Source organism: Ambystoma mexicanum, chromosome 2p, assembly GCF_040938575.1.
Source record: "Ambystoma mexicanum isolate Mex_15411 chromosome 2p, UKY_AmexF1_1, whole genome shotgun sequence".
NCBI lineage: Eukaryota > Metazoa > Chordata > Amphibia > Caudata > Ambystomatidae > Ambystoma > Ambystoma mexicanum.
Genome location: NC_090923.1, coordinates 56,826,374 through 56,842,749, shown reverse-complemented (window position 1 = coordinate 56,842,749; position 16,376 = coordinate 56,826,374). Strand labels below are relative to the sequence as shown.

At 47.6% G+C, this 16,376-nt stretch overlaps 1 protein-coding gene across 1 annotated transcript in view; it reads right to left on the bottom strand.

The window, feature by feature from the left end:
• The window catches only part of CPNE9 (copine family member 9), a 1,803,250-nt gene that overhangs the window by 378,557 nt on the left and 1,408,317 nt on the right, over nt 1–16,376 (bottom strand). The window lies entirely within an intron of this gene.

Genomic DNA, 16,376 nt, shown 5'->3' with positions numbered 1-16,376 from the left:
CTGCCTTCACTGGGTTTGCAACATACATTGGTGTGAAGTTACCATTTGTGAAACATCCCAAGGATTTTAAATAATTTCATTATATGACAACACAGACAGGCACCTCAAGGCATGGCTAGGTATTTAGACATTGCAACTATTAAAATAGATTGCAAACAATATTCCATGCACTGAGCGCCGTCTTTAGCTCAGCGAGTCGTTCTCACCACATGTATACACAAACATGAGGTAAACAAAGACCTTTGTATTAAACCCTCTCACCACCCCTCTCTCCTGGTCCGACCGTTCTCTCCTCTCCTCCCAGTGGAGCCCCTCAGCTCCCTGGCTAAGCCTCTGCCCGCACTGCCAGTCTCCTCAGTCATCGACCGATGAAGCGAGTGTCGGTAGCTGCTTTTGCCGCCTTCTTCGTTCCTCCTCCCACTGCTGGTACTGACTCCCACACCGACTCTTCCCATGCTAACCTTCACCTCTCCATCTCCAGCACTCTGGACAACCTTGCCCCTGCCATAAGGATCCGCATGAAGCCTGCCTCCAAGTGCAATATCTGGTATGATTCCGACCTAGCCTCGCATAAACGCTAGATGCTGAATGAAAATGGTTGGCTTCTAGCACATCCTCTGACAAACTGGCCTGTCACCTGCTCCAAAGGCAATACAGACTCTCCATCAACAGTCTCCACCGACTGGGCGCACTTGGACATCCCCCTCCCTGTTACCGTCTGATGTTTTAAGTCCTTGGTCTTCTGCTTCGTGGGAAGACCGTCTGTGTCATTTCTGAATATCTACTAGTGAAACCCTGAAACATTTAATCGTTGATTGTTTAGCTCTTACTGCTGTACATGAAGAAGCCTTTATGCTATACTTCAATAGTCGTCCTTTGTTCACTTGGGAAATGCTGTGGTGGAACGTATTACTAAATCCCGAATGATCATTTGGTAATTACTGTGAGGAACTTTTTAAAGCTGTTTTTGCCTTAAAAATATGTCTTTGTTTAAAGATGGGTTTTATGAACTGCATTTATGTCTTGTGACATTTTATGACAAATATTTTTATTATGCTTACTGTTTTATGTGGTCATGTGTGTAAAGTTTCTTTTTTTTTTGTAAACTAAATCACACAGCAAAAAAAAAAAAGAAATTGCTGCTCTTGCTCCCTCCTTGGCTGAGTTCTGTAACCATTCTTTTCCTTCCATCACCCCTAAAGCACCACCTTGTGCACCCTTGCCTAAAAAACCTGTCTGCGGATCCTTCCTACCCCACTAACTACTGCCCTATCTCCACTATCCTCTTTTTGGGAAAACTCTTGGAGAAGTTGATAATCTCCCAACTAATCTATCATACTGAATCTGTTGGCCGTCTCCATGACCACCAGTCTGGCTTCAGAGCAGACAGAGGCATGGAAACTGCTCACCTGAACACCTGTGTAGACTTGTAGAGGAGGTCCCAGACATGACCTGCACCCCATCCCCTCATTTCGAGGTACCACAGTGATGCAGCCAAAGGACCCTGCTCCACCGAGATGCCCAGAGTGGAAAAGCAGCACAGACTCTTTTAAGGACATAGTAATAGGAAACTACAGAAGAACGCTGAGAATCAAGAGAAGCCCATATGAAAATAACAATGAACTTAACGATTACCTGGACAGCACAGGCCATCTTGGAAACAACATATGGTACCAACACATGAAGGAAGTAGGACGAAGGCAGTCAGAAGGAGAATGCTTCCTCTGTGCACTCCTACCATACAGTATAGGAAAATCTAAGATCTTTGTGGCTGTAGAAATTGATGTCCAGACAGCACACTGTATGTCGCACGTAGCAATGTGCAAAACCAGAGGAGAAAGCCTCCCTGAAATGGGCAACTGAAGCAACGGATCCTGATGAGGATGATTATGTTCAAGACATAAAGACAAAAAACAGAGCTCATACTAAGAACCATGTAATCAGGTACGAGAACCCTGACGTAAAAGGGACAGGAATTAGATGGGAAGTGAATCAGAAGCTAAACGTCTGAGGAAAAACTCCAGAAGAGGCCCGAAGTTAGAAGAACAGAGGCCAGATGCAGATTTGGGGAACAGTGCTTTCACCAGACGGATGGGAGAAAGGAGTAGTGATCTGCAGAGCCTGGATGATCATTGGTCAATACGAACCTACCATCAACATAGTGTGGAACAGATGCAAGCCATTATGGCCGAAGCTTGCAAAACTACTTACATGGGTCGAAGACAGGTGAGGACCCTTACAGATAGTGCCACAAGAAAACCCAAAGTTCTGTTTGAGAAATAACGGCACAAGAAAGATGGGAGAGAATCAAAACTGTGGATGAGTCTTCAACACTCCAGGAATGGTACACGGAATCGCAGTCATCATGGACCATTACTGGGCATGTGGATCCAAGGCATACATAAGACTGCCGAAGAACTGGGGAGGTATATGCATGATAGTGAACGTCCACGTACCAGCACTGGTGATCCCTAAGAATGACCTGAATTTGGACAGTTTCCGAAAAGCAGATGCCCACGCAAGAAAAAGGAGATCTGTGGAACTGATATCCCGAATGAAGAGAGAGAATTACTTTTCTGCAAAATCAGAAGAGGCATTCCATGCAATCCCATATGAACACAGGCTGTTCAGCCTCACTTCAACAGTATTCACCACGTTGCTCTTGCCACACATCCAAATTGGAGTAAATGCTAAATGGTTGCAGATAACCAGATGGGAGTTATTGCAGACCATCAATACCACTATAAAAGGATTTAATGCGATCAAAGAAGAGCCGAGAGCGATCAGACTGATGAGCCTCCAGAACAAATATGTGCTTGATATGATCACAGCAATGGATGAAGGTGTTTGTGCAAAAATCGGAGAATCATGTTGCACATTTGTACCATCGCACGATGAAGAAAATGGAACCCTAACAGAGGCCAAAAGTATGTTGGCAAACCTGAAGAACTAGATGATTGATGAAAATGATGAACTGGACGATGACAGCTGGTTTGGAGACCTATTCTCGTGGGTCCCACAATGGATAGCAGATATATTCAAGTTTCTGGGAGCTCTACTAGCAATGGTATTGGGATTGTGTGTTATCAAGGCAATCATTACACAGTGCCAGAAAACTGCGAAGAAAGCCATAGGGATGAAAATAATGGTTGATGTCGAACAGGGGTGGAAGCCCAGAGACCTGACTGATGAAGAAATAAGAGACTTTGTGAAGGCCAGCAAATTTGCACCAGAAGGAACAAAGTTCACATATCCTAAGAAACGAAGAAGGTATGAAGGAAAATGGATCTACTGAAGCCCAAATGGACAATGTCAGCTAATGACGTGGAACAAAGACGAACATGTGAAAACAGCAGGGAGTTTGAAAGAAGTGATAAAAATATGGACTCCAAAGACTCACACATTCACACCATCATGCACGAACCCTGAAGACGATGAACATGACACCAAAGAATCAAAAGAAATAAATGCAAAAGAGGTCGCAGAAGTGGTCGATGAACCGACCAGAGGGGGAAGTGTAGAGAAAGTCCCAGACATGGCCTGCACCCCATCCCCTCATTTCGAGGTACCAGGAGCGTACTCACCAAGGTATTATACGTATGAGGAGCAAATGAACCAACAAATAGCTGCACTGGGACTCTGCCCAGTGTACATCAGAAGATCCATACCTGTTGAAGCACCCATAACCAGACAACCCTGGGCAGCACGGTACCCTATCAGCCGTACCAGCCGCTGAGACGAAAGGAAGAGTACCTACAGACGGTCCATGAAGAGACCCAAAGAGCCTTCATGGAAGGCCAGTGGAAATGAGACAAGGGCCTAAACAGACTCGCCAAATGAACGAAAACAGCAATTGAAGATAGCACACCAGTGCGAGTAGCTATGAAAATATATGCAAGGAACACAGGGGAGAGAGGATGTTAAAATGTAAGGAAATGTTCCTATGAGACAAGATGGAAATAACCAAGCAGTTAAATGTGTGTAAATAGGCTTGAAACGCAAGAAGCTAAGAAAACGATACTGCTTGCAATGCTTAGTAGAAGAAGAGAGTGGCAAGCGCCACCTATATCTACCTCAATAAGGCACGCTATACAGGTGCAACTCCATTTTGTAAAGCAGAATTGGGCCCAGGCTGCCAGAAGCCTAATAGGCTAAGCTTCAAAGCCCGGCCAGAATCAAGAGAAGGAGCTGAATCGTAACTCAACAAAGAGCAGCTCATGCCGGGGAAATCGAGGTCATCCAGAGAAAGGGAGGAGAGCGTCAGCTAACAAGAATCAAACTTCAGCGCATAACAGCTTGTACCGTGAAGGTCAAGATAAGGGGGCCCAGGCTGGTAGCAAGGCTAAAGAAGAACAAATGCAAGAAAAGCTGGAAGCTGAAGCGGATTCATGGTGGACTAACATGTGATCAGCCAGGCACGAAGGGGCTCTACCGCCTGATGTCACCCAGAACTCGAGGATGCCATAACCTTTCCTGATAAGAGGCTACAGTCTCGAGGCCATACCCAGCCAACTAATTGACACATAGCCCTAAGATACTGATTGATGGAAGGGAGGCAGGGTGAAACTTGGGACACCAGGCACCTGGGTGTCCATTCTGCATGCTGTTAATTAAAAGTGGAGATTTATGTCTAGGGGTGTAACCTGCCCAATCGCAATGGACCAAGTTGTCTAGGGTCCTATAGATCGTAGAACCAATGAGACATTGTACTTGTAGTGACGTCTATCATGTGTGATGTAGAGGGAGCGGCGTAGATGCCCACCCGATAAGAGTAATCCAATCCGCATGCTCTGTTACCATATACAGATATAGCACCTATACTAAAGTTACCTTTCCTAAGCAATTATATTGCATGACGAATTTTGTAGAGTTAGACGTCAGTGATGACGAGTTTTGCCTAAGGCGGCCATGTAGAGGGACGTGCTCTGGAAGAGCTCCCGTGATCCTGTACCAATCCGTCTAAATAAGAGAGTCTGCGGGTCCCTGCCGGCGTTGGAAAACAACATCCCTGCCCAGGATAGTAGTGAGCACACTCGCTGTAAGTGTGGGACATGTGCGATGCACTGCAGCGAAGATCCAGGCGTTCGAATTAATAAGCGCCGACGCGGATTGAAAACAAAATGGCGGTGCGGACAAAGGGAACTTGGGGACCTCTGCGGATGCCACCACAATAAAGGAACGTGAGCCCTGCTTATTGTCACAGTATCCGAGTATCCGCACCCCGAGCGGGCGCACACACGGCAGGAACTTAATTAGATCTGAAAGGGGGAAAAAATTTAAAAAAACAAAAAAAGCAGACTGATGGCGGACGCCGACCCGCGGTGAAGCCGCCGATGGAAGTCGCCGGAGATGCACTGTGTCAATATCTCCTAAGAAACGAGCGCTGCGCCTGGAGAATGGAGCTGGTAAGCAGACTGGCTACAAAGTAGCAGTGGCCCCTGGGATCAGAGCAAAGGGAATACAGCAGTGGCAGCACACAGGGAAGCTGGAAGCCTGATTTGATTAAAAAGGCTGTTCACAGCTCAGCACCGAAGCCCTGCATGACCCATATCACAGGTAGAGGTGCTGCCCACGGGAAATGTGGTGGCCAGCACGGTGAGGCGGGCCAAACACTGGAAACCAGGCACACTTTGGAGGGCCACCTCCTAGAAGTATAAGCGGCATTGCACCAATTTGGGGCAATTCCTGCCCCCCAGCCACAACATCGGGTTGACTCCCCAGCTTAAGACTGTGAGGCCAACATTTCTGGGCTGGTCTGTTGACTGGATGGCCCCCGGGACCGACGGAGGGTCGAAAGGTGAGTGCGCTGGGCCATTGGAAGTACAAGACCACCGGCCAACTGAAGGACTACAAAAAGACAAGGGGTGCGGCACGGAGGGTGCGAAGATACGTGGGAGGACATAACCCATTCTGGTAGAGAAGCAAGCAAAAGGCCACACCGGAACATAGCGATAGAGGCCCTTGCAACGTCAAGAGTGGCTTGCTGCCACACAGACTTGTAGCACAAAGGGTGGCACTGCTGGCTCACGCCTGCACAATATAGCATGGCGACCTCTAAAGTGGTCAGACCCCGGAACAAACAACCCACGCTGGAGGCTTATGCTAAATCGTCCACCGGTGCTGAGGGGAGCAAAATCCAAGATACCACTACGGCAGTGGCAGAGACACCGGGCACGATCCAGGAAGTGCTGGCGGCGATAGCGGATCTGAAAATTGACTGGGAAACCAAATTGGGCCTGGCAATGACTGAACTGAAGGAGGGCCTGGACCTAAAGGTCGGAGCAGTCCAGGAGGAAGTTAACCTGCTGAGACAGGACGTGCGGACGCTTGCTGAGCTCACTGGCACTTGGAGGAGGAAGTGGCCCCGAACACAGCGGCATGTGTCGCCCACAGGTCGGAACTCCATGCCCTTGTGCAGAGAGTAGGCAACCTGGAAAGCAGGGCGGAGTTGGCGGAAGGACGCGCTCGGCGCAATAACATTCGCATTGTTGGCCTGCCGGAAGGAATAGAGGGCACTAATCCGTCAGAATATGTGGAAACCATGCTCCTGCAGGAGATAACTGGCGGTGCATTGACCCAGGGGTTTGCAATTGAGAAGGCCCATAGGGCCTTGGCGAGAAGACCACCCCAGGTACTCCCCCACGGCCGCTGATCGCTAAAATTCTGAATTACCGAGACCGGGAAAAGATACTGGAATTTTTCCGGAAGGGAGGGAAGATCGAGAGGGTTTCGGCGACAATCACGGCGTACCCGGATTATACTTTGCAAGTGCAGCACAGCAGGATGAACTATGGTACGGTGAAAAGGAGGCTGAGAGAGGCAGGCCACCGTTGCATGCTGCTCTACCCAGCCAAACTGAAAGTGTTCTACAAGAACAAAAGCCTGTTTTTTGGGACCCGAGAGATGCGATGGACCGGATGGACATGCAGGGTCATCCTCAAGAACCGGATGTCCAGACGGGAATCACAGGAGATAAGTAATGCGCGAATGGGCCATCCCTTGGGACATGGCTTGGACACTGGGACTTGATTATAGCGTTTTAAAATAAAGCTTGTGGGAATGTGGTGTGACAAACAGGGGCTGGTGGGACCCTGGAAAAGCAATGATCCTAGTTCAGGTGAGCGGGGGCTCCTGGAGGGCAATCCTAATACCCCTTAGTAGTATATTTAGTTAGGTCACTGGTAGCACGGTGATGTCCCGCGGGATCCTAGTCCTCGCTTACGGGATAGGAACAGACGCTGGGGGGCCTGAGATCCAGGGATGGAGCCGGGCATTTGTTGGGGCCGGGTAGGGTGGGAAGAGGGGAAGGGTTGTGTGCAGTGGGGTGGAGTTGGGGATAGGGGGAGTTGTGGTTGGGAGGGAAGGGGAAGCGTTATGGTGTGAACCTACACCTCACAGAAAACGAGATGAACCATGGGAGCCCTTAAGAAAAAAAGTCACTTGGAACGTTAGGGGGCTCAATAGTTATCTGAAGCGGAACAAGGTAATGATGTACCTACGCAGACAGAAAGTGGATATAGCCCTGTTACAAGAAACTCATTTAACGAAAGACAAACTAGAAGTGGTACGGAAGAAATGGAGAGGGACAGTGGTGGGGGCAACATACTCTGCTTATGCAAGAGGGGTAATCACATGGGTGGCCCCATATGTTCCGTTTCAGTTGCTGAGCTCGCAGGTAGAGGCGGATGGCAGGATGGTGATCATGAGAGGGATGGTGGAAAATAGAGAGATCTGCATCGTAAATACTTATGCCCCGAACCAAGATACAGCTGCGTATTTTAGGACCCTGTATAGTACACTCAGTGGCAGCGTGGGGGGAGCGATATTGTGGGGGGGGGACTTCAATTGTGTGTTGAACCCCACCATAGATAGATCAGACAATAAAATAGTTAGACCCACCCCGGCTGCAAAAGCACTACATGCACTATTGGCGGATTTTAGGCTGGCAGATGCACGGAGAACAAGTCACCCGCAGGATAGACAATATTCACATTATGCAGCCCCACAGGGCCTATACACAAGACTGGACTATGTATTTGTCACGCAGGAGTTACTGACCGAAATACCGCAGGCGGAGTACAAAGCTAGAGTCCTCTCAGACCACTCACCACTGCTGCTAACTTGGCAATTCCGACCCCCTTGGGGAAGGATACCCACATGGCGATTGCGTGCAGAAGCGCTTAAAGATAGCGTATTCAGGGAGGATATGCGAGAGGAAATAATAAGTTATTTCGAAATAAATACTGGCAGTGTCAAGACAGCGGGCACACTCTGGGAAGCCTTTAAAGTGGTAGTGAGAGGAATTGCCATAGCCAAGTCTAAAGGACTGCAAGATGGGATTCTGACTGAATTACAGGACTCTGAAAAGGAATTGGAGAGGGTATTGGAACGGGGTAGCAACAGTAAGGCAGATACAGAAATGGCACTGGGCCTGCAGCAGAAATGTGCAGGATACTGGGAGAGATTATGTAATCTTAATTATAAAAAGTACATAGAAAGGCAACATTGGAGGCGACAAACCAGGAAGACTCCTTGCGTGGCTCTACAAAAACGAGACTGCAAGGCCCCCAATCAGAACAATAGTGAAAGACAATGGCGACGTAGTGGATACGCAAGAGGGGGTAAATCAAGAATTTGAAGACTATTATAGACGTTTGTACGGAGACGAGACGGGAAGCAGAAGAGGGGAGATAGGAGACATACTGGAAGAGATTGGGCTACCCCAAATTAGTGTGGAAGAAAGGGAGGAGCTAGACACCCCGATCACTCTAGAAGAGGCAGAAGAAGTGGTGAAGCAGCTGCCCACTTGCAAAACCCCGGGAACTGACGGACTCCCAAGCGAATTTTATAAGGCATATAAAGCAGAGATTCTCCCCCCACTGCTGGAAATGCTTAACGAAGCATATGAAGTTGGGAGATTACCGGAATCACTGCGCAAAGCGGTTATTATACCACTCCCCAAGCCAAACAGGCCTGGTAGTGACTGCGGTTCCTATAGGCCCCTATCGATGTTAAACCAAGATAGTAAGATTTTAAAAGCGGTTCTAGCAAACAGATTAAAGAAGGTCATAAATAAACTGATTCATCCTGATCAAACAGGATATGTCCCAGATAGGAATATCTCGAATAATTTGAGGCGACTCCATCGGGTGATTGAACATACTGAAGGGGACACTAGCGAAATGGCGATAGTGTCGCTGGATGCGGTCAAGGCATTTGACTCGGTCAGATGGCCCTGGCTGAAGGCGGCCCTAGCCAACTATGGTATAGGACCAGGATATCTTCACTGGGTAGAACTCCTATATAGTGGGCCATTAGCAAGAGTGAAGACAGGAACTGTGATCTCTGAAAGGTGGCAACTTGGGAGAGGGACCAGACAGGGATGCCCCTGGTCCCCCATGTTGTACATTCTGGCCTTGGAGCCTCTGGCGATTTATTTAAGGCAGCAATATGACGCAATAGGCATTGTCGTTGGGGAAACATCACATTTAATTTCACTATACGCAGACGATATGCTATTATATCTGCGCTACCCAGAGGAGAATCTGCAGTATGTGTTGGAAGTGGTGGGGAGGTTTGCTGAACTCTCAGGTATAGCCGTGAACCCAAGTAAATCCTGTGTGTTCCCGCTGGGCAGATATAGAGGGCTCTTGGCAGAGAATTTGCCGGTACTCCAGATACCGTCGGAGGCCACAGCCTTTAGGTATCTTGGGATAGACATATATCATACAGCAGAAGCCGAACATAGGCATAATACAGAAAGAACGGTTCAGAAACTGAAGAACAGCATGAAGTTCTGGGCGAAACTCCCCTTAGCAATGATGGGGCGTGGGGCGATGCTCAAGATGGTGGCATTGCCTAGACTGTTGCATTGCTTCGTGAACATCCCATACTCCATACCCCGCCATTTCTTTATTAAGTTGGACAGCATATACAGGGAATTCCTATGGTACGGGATGAGGAACAGGGTAGCCCTGTGGAAACTCCAAAACCCGCATGAGAAAGGGGGCATTAAATGACCTAACTGGGAAGTATATTATGTAGCGAGCCAGTTGCAACATGTAGCCAAATGGCTCTCTGCGGAGCCTACCTTAGAGCATAGGCTGCATCAAGGGGATTGCGCCCCATATTTTCTGAGAGAAATGATATGGTTACCCAAGCGGGAGCTAAGAGGTCGTCCGGGGATGCTGGGCCTTGGGTGGGGGATGTGGCAGAGGGCGTGCCGGTTGATGGACAAGCCGGCCCTGTGCTCTCCGCAAATCCCACTGGTCACAATGATGGGATCAGAAAAGCAACTAAGGTTAATGATTAGGAAGTATTGGGAACCGGTAGGAATAGCAACATTGGGAGATGTGTGGCAAGAGGGGAAAATAATGGAATTTGAGGAGCTGGTGGAACAAACGGGGTTGAGTGCTGGGCAATATATTACGTATCATGGGATGGTGCAAACAATGAAAGATACCTGGTCCAAGGTGGAACTTGCAGAGGAGCCGGACACCACACTAGATGTGATATATGATATAGCAGAAGGAGGTCATGAAACGTCTAGAGTGTACGAGATGATGATGACTCATGTGGGCAAGGATGTGGTGCAACTTAGACTGGACTGGGAGGAGGAAGTAGGGGATATGATGAGTGATGGGTTGTGGGAAAGGGCTCAGGGGTATCATAAAAAAATATCGAGAAATGCTAGGCTGCAACAAATACAGTTGTATATAACTCACAGAGCATATCTGGCGCCACTTAAGATAGCCAAGTTTAAGAATGCCGGAAGCCAAGTGTGTCCCAAATGCAATGAGGAAAACGCAGGAATGGTGCATATGTTCTGGGCATATCCACTGATAGCGAAATATTTGAGAGATATAGCACAGAAAATGGAGGACAAGGGAATCCGCATGAAGGTGGATACATTGTGGGCTTGCCTGTTGGGAGGGATCCCCAGACCGCGAAAGCTTAAACATGTGAGTAAATTGAAAGATCTGGCATATGTACTGGCGAAGAGAAGGATTGCAATGGGATGGAAAGCGTGCCACAAGCCCAATGTGGAGACGTGGTGGAGGGACTTGCAGAAGTGGGCGGAGGCAGAAACAGCGGCATGGCAGGAAGCGTGTAAAGGGGACATAGAGGGTGAAGCCAGAGCCCTAGCGGGTTGGAGACAATTAATAGCAGAGCTATTTGGGCCCTCGTATGATGGACCAAGTGATGATGATAAAATAAGCATGGCTGAAGAGGTCTCCCCACCACAAGAGGTGGAGACTGACAATGGGAGAAAGTAGGCTTGGGAGGGGGGTGGGACGGGAAATACAATGGGCAAAAAAGTAACAATGTATGTGCATTTATGAGCAAGATATGTAACCACTGTAAATTGAGTTGGGTTTGTTATTTGTTGTTTGAATAAAATTAATAAAATTGTTTTAAAAAAAAAAACTATTGCTGTCTGACTGAAGTTCAAGGAAGTCGGAGCGAGACAGGTGATCGTAACGATGCTGATTCCCAACTGCTTCCCTGTTTGATGTACTTGTCATTAAACAGACTTCCCTTTGCCAAATGACTGAGTCCTCATTATTGAGTTGTGTTGGAGTAAGTGAATCCTGCACCCCCTGTCCTCACATGGTGCAGCTATCTTGTCTTACAGGTTCTAGAGGGTGAGCACTGATCTATGGGCCCGTCAGTGGATTTCTCTCCTCCTGAACAGACTTGCTCTCAACCTTGATTCCAACTCTCCTTCCGTTCTCATCCTCCTTGATCTGTCCTTCGCCTTTGACATGGTCAATCATCCCATTCTCATAAATCGGCTACGTGATACCCTTGGCATCACAGACTGGGCACTGGATTGGCTGGCCACCTGCCCATCGAAAAAGGCCCTCCCAAGTTCAACTGGACCCGTTTCTCTCCTCTATTTCACTCTGCACCCACAGCCTTCATCAGGGCTTTATTCTCTCGACGTGGCTCTTCAACATCTACCTTGCCTCTCTCACCCACCTGATCGCCACCTTTGCTCCTCATTTTCAGTATTATGCTGATGACACACAGCTCTCCCTTAAGCTTTCCTTGACTTCCCCCTCTTCTTCCTCTCTAATATGCTATTCAGGCATGGTGTGCTTCTAACAATCTATGCCTTAATGTCAGTAAGAGTGAGATCCTTCTCATTGGGACTCCTGCCCACTCATTCCCCCCTACTCTCTGGCCACCCTCCTTGCATCCCTTCCCTCATCCTCATCTGAGGCAAAAACCTGGGTGTCATCTTCGAATCCTCCCTCTCCTTCTCACCACACATCGCTAACATTGTCAAGAAATCTCACTCTCAGCTTCACCTCCTCAGAGGCATTCTCCCTTTCCTCAAATTCCCGCAGACACTCAGTGTCTAAAGAGCTCTGGTTCTCTCCAGGCTGGACTCCTGCAAAAACGTCTTCTTTTATCTGCCTCTTTCCCACTATGGACGTCATTTGGGGGTAAACAGGGGTCACACCTGCGACCCCTGAGGTCTCCCTTGCTACCCCTGTGGCTTGCCTTGCTACCCCTTAAAAAAGAATCGAAACAATTTCTTTTTAAATGAAAGCTCTTGGGCTGTGGCCAGTGTCATGTGGCTGTGTCATCTGGCTTTCTTGTTTAGGCCTCTTAGAAAAACAGGGGGTTCCACAAGTGTAACACTTTGAGCAGTGACACTAACTAAGAAAGAATAGGAATAACAAATAATGTGTCTTTCTGGAACTCTACACAATAATTGCTAGATTCATTGAAGATTATTTCAGGCACACTTCAGGGGGTGAGTTACTAATTTAATCTGTTCCTAAACACCTCAAATTCACAATGCAGACAAAAACGTCCAAAAAGCATTTAGAGTAGAATGACTATGGCCCTCATTACTCGGTAGGCGGTAAGGGTTTACCGGTACCGGTATTTTACCGGTACCGGTAAATCCTTACCGCCTTACTACGAGGTCCCCTTGCGGGTTGGGGAATTTAACGCCTGCTTTTTGCAGGCGTTAAAAACCAACCCGCAAAGGGACCAGTGGAGCCAATTACGGAACCGCAATTTGCGGTACCGTAATTAGCGCCTTCCCCATTCCCATAGAGCCCTATGGGGCAGAAATGGGAATGGGGAAGGGCAATGGTGGAAGGGGGAATTACTGCCCCGCCAACCTTGGAATGGGGCGGTAATTCCCCTTTCCACGAAGGCGGTGCCAGTATTTTACAGGCATGAACAATGGCGCTAATAGCGCCATGGTTCACCACCTTCCGTGTAATGAGGCCCTATGTATTTTGCTTTTTGCAAGTTGCAGCTATAGCATGTTTATTTCTGCGGTGTCTCTGTTACAATCATCACAAGACATTCCATCTCGGTGTCCTCGGTCACTTGACAAATTCTTTGTGCCTAAAAGCTTGTATGCAGTGTAGAAATGTTTGACCATAGCACATAAAGTAGCCCTTGAATTCATTGTGCCACAATGAATACTTTTTTGTGATGTGTCTATCTTTCCTATCTCCCTGCCGTGCTGTAAGGATGTTTGTTTCCATGTATGAGGTAACGAGTGACCAGAGTACAGGATGCCTTGCGAGTGCACTGCTTTCCCTGCGCTACTCTAAATTCTTTAATACACAGTTATGAACCCTCCCAACGGATATATTTTGCCAACCTCTGAAGCCTGAAAAGTAGATCCACGCAGGCTTGACATGTGGCCAACTTTGCACCAGACCTGCAGATGAACTGGCCTGCTGTTAAATCTCAGTTACCAGTTTAATGGTATCTACCACAGAGTGTCATTTGCTTCCTGTCTCCGAGAATATTGAGACATGCAATTGCTCTATTACTATAGATGGTAAGATAGCTCAGTGGGTTGAGCGCTCGTTGCTGTGATATGTGTGATCTGCAGGTTGAAGGTTCAAATCCTGGCAAGGCCAACTCAGCCGTTCATCCTTTTGAGGTTGATAAATGAGTACCAACACAGGTTGGGTGATATTGTATATATATTTGTTCTATATAAAGCACTTAAACATAAGTGCTTTATATAGAACAAATATATATATATATATATATACACATCATTATCATTTGGCCATGGCCATCTGCTTGCATTCACAGTACGTTTGTAATAAGGGCGTATGTATACACACTGATATTAACGATACATATGGTGATCAATTCTTGTATCAAATGTATATCACGAGAGAGATATCGTAACCATATTTTCCTTAGTGTACCTAGGAACTACGCTACGTGATACCACTTTCTGTTTTGTCATGTTCCATCACTTCCTGTGATGTCACTTCGGGGTGGGGTCAAATTACACCACTTCCTGCGATGTCACCAGAGGTCAAGGGTCATGTGATATCACGTCCACTACCCCTGGCATTTTGATGAAATAATGTCCCTGCTCTTTCCTCCCTCCACCCTCTTCAACTAATTCAGAATAGGATTGCAAGACTTATCCTTGGCTTCAGGCCGAGGGACCACATCTCTCCAGCCCTAAAATCTCTACACTGGCTTCCTGTGGTTGCAAGGATCAAATTCAAGACCCTCTGTATCATCCACAAGCAGGGATGTCATTTGGGGGTCGCCAGAGGTGTTGTTTTTTGTTTTTTTGTTTTTTTTGCAATGCACGCTCGTGGGCTGTGGCCAGGCACCATGTGGCTCTTTAATTCTGGAGTGGCTAGCTTTCTTTTTCAGGCCCCCTAAAAAAAGAAGAAAAATATGAACATGAGGGCCACAAGTCTAACAATTTCAGCACTGACCCTAAATAAGAAAGAATAGGAATGCCAAAAATGTGTCTTTCTGGTTTAGTCTGTTCTCAAATGCCTCAACTCAACCCCTCATCCTTCTGTTGTCGATAAATGGGTATCAACACAGGTTGGGTGATATTGGGTGTATATTTCTTCTATGTACAGCGCTTTAAGTGTAAGTGCTATATGATAACACATCATTATCATTTGGCCTTGGATGTCTGCTTGCATTCAAAGTAATTTGGTAATATGGGCCTATACACACTGATCTTAACGATACATATGGTGATCCATTCAGGTATGAAATGTACATCACATTATAGTGATATTGTAACCATATTTTTCGTAGTGTACAATGCTATGTGATGCCACTTTTGTTTTGTCAACGGGTGAAAGGTCGTGTTCCATCGCTTCCCACAATATCACTTCGGGGTGGGGTTAAATGACATCACTTCCTGTGATGTCATCAGGGGGTCAAGGGTCGTGTGATGTCACTTCCGCTACCCCTGGCATTTTGGTGAAATGACATCCCTGGCTTTCTGGGGCCGGGGCCCTCACTACATCCAAATACCTCCCTGCTAGAGTTCTTTGGTCTTCTAGCCCTAATTCTCTGCAGGTCCAGAGGCTACTCCAAGCAGAGAGTGGGGGTTAGATCTCTTTCTTCGGCAGGAGCCTCCCTCTGAAATGGCCTCCCTGCCCCTCTCCATATTGAGCCGGATCTCCTAAATTCTGGAAGCTTCTCAAGACCTTCCTTTTCACCTCCTCCTTCCCCCTCGCCTCCCCTGCATGTTCCACCTGCCTCTTTCTGGTTGCTTGGTTCCCTCATGAGCTTTACCGGGGCCAGGCCCTCTTTGATCTGTCCCCCCCATCATCCCTTTACCAACACTTGCCCTTAGGCCCCCTTCACTGACTTGCCTACTGCGTCTGGTCCAGTCCACTTCCCTGACTAGCCTTCTGAGTCTGTTCCGTACCCCTTCCTCGCACAAGCTGACCCCATCCCTTCTTTCCCGACCACTATCCCTCCTGGGCCTCCCTTTGTACTTGCCCATCGCACTGCCCCTTTGCCCCCCCTGCACTTCTCTTCCCCTGTCCCTACACTTCCTGTTTATTGCACTTGCACGGTTCGAATGTCACAAGCCCGAGTAGGACCGTTATTGTTATTTTCTCCTCTGCCCCCCTGCCATCTTTGTGTTGTGGCGCCTGGAAACACATTTTGCTGTATAGGTGCCATACAAATGCTCCATGAATAAAAAAATTTAAATAATCCACCCAGTGAGTGAGTGTGTGAGCATTTTTATAGCACGCAGTGCTTTAGAATCACCTCTTGGCGCTGCTCTTCAGTTGAGAAGGGGAATGTGGAGACGCAATTACATATGACTGTTTGAAGAGGAAGGTTTAAGCAAGGCTAAGCATGTAAGATGGTTTTGAGCAGCCGGGGCTGAGGGGTTGTTCCTTTGTCTGGGGTTCACAGAGAAGGGACAGCCTCCCCCTGAGAAGATAAATGGAGGGAGAAGTAGATTCTTTATGGCTTGAGGGAGGGGGGGGTCAAGGTTTACATGATTTCAAACAGTTCTCTGGAATTTAGGGAAATGTGACTGGAAATAATGAGAAAAACTCTTGTTTGGGGCACAGTACTGATTTCTGGTCAAGGGAGAA